Raw genomic sequence first — 3,334 nt, forward strand, 5'->3', positions numbered from 1 at the left:
TCTTGTTTCCAAATAAAAAGTAAAAAGGGGCTGGGGCTTGAGTGGCCCTGGGTTCAATCTCCAATAAAAAAGAAAATCCATTAGTGAAAATAGCATAGTTTATAAATAAAACAAAGAGTTTAGGAAGTGGGCTTGGAATCCATAACATAATCAATCGTTTACTTCTGAACCATCTTCCATCTACGAATATCCTCAGAGCTCAAGCCCCGCCCCCTAGGTGTAACACCCTCAGCTCACACACCTGGGACACGGATCCATCAATTACAGGCCTTGCTGTCGGGGCTCCTGGCGTTTCTCTTTCCACCCCTGGTCCAGTCTTCTCAGGCTGTGGCGGGAAGTTCCGAGCATGTCGGGATCACCCTCTCCATGAATCTCCTCTCTCCCTGCAGCCGCCCTGTTGCCAGGCACAGCAGATGTTAGGCAAACATTTGTTTGAGTTAAACTTAATCAGCTACATTTCCCAGACTCTTTTAAGTGGCAGATTCTGGGAAGCGATCCTGGAGAAGTTTGGCTTCCACGGACTCAGGAAAACCTGAAGTTGGCCAGCAGTGTCTGCAGCCTGAGCTGGGGCGTGACGACAAGCGGGAGCCGGATCTGGCCTTGGCGCTCTGCTGCAGCTGGGAAGAAGGTGGGTGCCTCCCACGGCCAGCCACAGGGTGGTCCTTCTGCCCGGGGCTCTTCCTGAGCAGTGCCTCCACCCCACCCCAGGAGGACCAGCCATGTCCGTCACTGGAACACAGCCGCAGCCTTCAAGGGTTCAAGAGTCAAAATAGCATAAGGAACACCACCAACAGTGTGCCATACTGCTGAACACTGGGTGTGCATCTGTGAACCACCCACGCTGAGGACTAGATATCCCAGTTAAGACCTGAGATCACAGGAGTGTGTATTCACTAGCATGAAGAGGGGGTGGACATGTGACATGTTACCCCAGCAGACCAGCCCACCCACCGACTTACCTGGGCCGCTGTCTCCTACCACGTGATGTTTACTCTCCAGAAAGCCGTGTTATGGGGACAGTGCAGCTTACTGAGTGTTCACAGTCAGACTGCAGACTGAAGTGGAGAGAATCCTGTCTCACTCATGTGTGATCACGTCAGAACGACCCACAGCAATCCCCACATGAGACAAGTGCAAATCGATTCCAGCGCTTAGGGCAATGTGTAAATGAATCTGTTTCAAAGTTTAACACACTTACCTAGTGAAACAAGTTTTCTAGATTTCTGGGTTGTAGTGCTTTTTGCTTTGATGACTGTATTTTTGTGCACTAATCCGTCATTGTCACAGCAAGTGAGGACCCTCGGCTCAGGCAGGGTCTCACCTGGCATCACCAGCACTGGGCTCACTTCTAGCTGCAGGTCTCCGTTGCAAGATGCTGTGCCTTTGGCCGGTGCCCCCTACAGTGAGAGCATGGCCCAGGTTTGGAGAAAAAGGAACGGTGGGTAGTCAGCCCGCCCTCAGATGAGAACCCAGAGACAAAGGAGGTGAAGAACATTCATATCTCAGGGCCAACTTTCTGTGGGTGTCGTCATGCACGTGTGTGCGCCTGTGTGCACATGTGTGTACACGTATGGGAACATCTTTTGAAGATGGTCCTGGAGGCTCTGACGGCTCTCTTGTGGCCTGTGCCATCGACGGCTTTTTACATGAGCACGTGTCTACCTGACACAGCAGGTGCACAACACTCCCCTGTTGGTGCCGAACCCAAGTCCTGGGTTCCACTCACTGCACTGAGGTGAGATGCAGCAGTGGTTGGCAGTGTCCCTCAGACCTGGTTCTGGGACCAAGGGCTCCTTGGCTGCGGACTCTTGGGCAATGTTCCCACAGAACACTTTGCGGATCTGCTCAGTGTGGCCTGTGGGTGTCCGTGTGGCCGCTCTCTCATCAGGACGCTGAGTCCTGTCCGTCCTGGAAGCAGCACCTTGGTTCCAGGAACCACGGTGTCATGGAGTCTTTCAAACGCCTCCGACCTGGCTGTGGCTTCCCCTGTCCCTGCGTGGCCACCCTGGTGTGGGAGCGTCTTCTCCCTGCTGCTGTGCCTTCCCACTCTGCTCCCTGGGCACTGCCACCCTGGCATGGAGCACTGTGGCTTGCACCAGGCTTCTCCCAGCTGTCACGGCTTCCCCACGGTGTGGTGGCCGACAGTCGCTGCGGCGCTTCAGTGATGGGAAACAGCCCCTGGTGCCCACCAGTCACACGGGGGGATGCCTGGGTCCTGAGAAGTGTGGGTGCTCTCCCAGCCATCACCAGGAGCATCCTGCTGGACAGCAAAGGACAGACGGGAGGAAGCGCTGAAGTGCAGAAACTCCAGGGGAGCTGTGCCACCTCCCGGCACCACCCCAAGAACGTGGGGACTGCAGGCACCAAAGTCACTCTCCCCTGGTGCTCTTTCTCCAGGGTCGACTCAGCAGTACCTGGTGCAGGCGTGAGGCTAGACAGCGGCGGCAGCTTGGCAGTGCAGCCCCTCGCGGCTCAGCTCCCTTCCCTCACACCTGCACGCAGAGAAGCCAGCAGCCAGCCGTGGTGAAGGCCAGGGGTCAGCACCCCCCGCCGGCTCTCCCTGGACGTGCCTGTGTAGACTCCTAGGTCCAGGCAGGGTTTAAGTAGAGTGAGGATCCCATTTCCTACTCTTTCCACCTCTGTTTCCCTTTAAGGCCTGCTTTCCCCAGACTTGAAAACCATGATCGGTGGCTGCTGTCTTGGTGGCCATGATTCCGTTTGTCCACGGTTCACCTAGCAGGGGTGGCGAGCCTGTCCTGCAAGGCCCAGGAGAAGCCACTCCGGACCACGAGGTTCCATCCCACCTGCGGCTGCCTTTGCAGATGGTCTACCCAGAAGTGGGTGTCGCTGTCCCAGGAGATCTGCCCTCAGCCTCGGGTGCCACCTCAGACCCAGAAGCGTGTTAGGAAACACACCGACTCTTCCACACGTGACTTTTTTTTTTTTTTTGCCATTATTAATGTGTTCTTGCTTATTTGATTTTTGAATGTACAATGTATTCTATAAAGGGTCACTTTAGACTTTTAGATGTCTGATTTAGACATATGAAAAATAATCTTTCTTCTTATTTTTACGACAGCTGTCAATTTAAAGAATAAATAAGATTCTTTAAGAAGAGTTTTGGTCTTTTTCCCCTCCATAGAGAGGGACACAGATACGAACTGTGGAGAACGACTCAGAAACGCTGCACCAAGCCTTGTTGAAAACCTGCTGCTCTACTCACCGTGAGCCGACCAGCCCTGGGCTGCTGTGGAGCAGGGGCCTCGGGGCCCTGGCCTCTCGGGTGAGGGCCAGCGCTCAGGACAGACGCAGCCGCACGCGGGACAGCTCCGGC

The 3,334-nt window shown here is 54.7% G+C and overlaps 1 long non-coding RNA gene across 1 annotated transcript; it reads right to left on the reverse strand.

Annotated features, from left to right (window-relative positions):
- Nucleotides 1–245: 245 nt before the first annotated feature.
- Nucleotides 246–3,101, reverse strand: LOC144371374 (uncharacterized). The gene is made up of 3 exons (XR_013431439.1): nt 2,415–3,101; nt 1,199–2,257; nt 246–1,055 (listed from the first exon to the last, which is right to left on the reverse strand). It is a non-coding gene; the product is annotated as an uncharacterized LOC144371374 (long non-coding RNA).
- Nucleotides 3,102–3,334: the final 233 nt, after the last annotated feature.

Source organism: Ictidomys tridecemlineatus, chromosome 16 (genome assembly GCF_052094955.1).
Source record: "Ictidomys tridecemlineatus isolate mIctTri1 chromosome 16, mIctTri1.hap1, whole genome shotgun sequence".
NCBI classification, from domain to species: Eukaryota; Metazoa; Chordata; class Mammalia; order Rodentia; family Sciuridae; genus Ictidomys; species Ictidomys tridecemlineatus.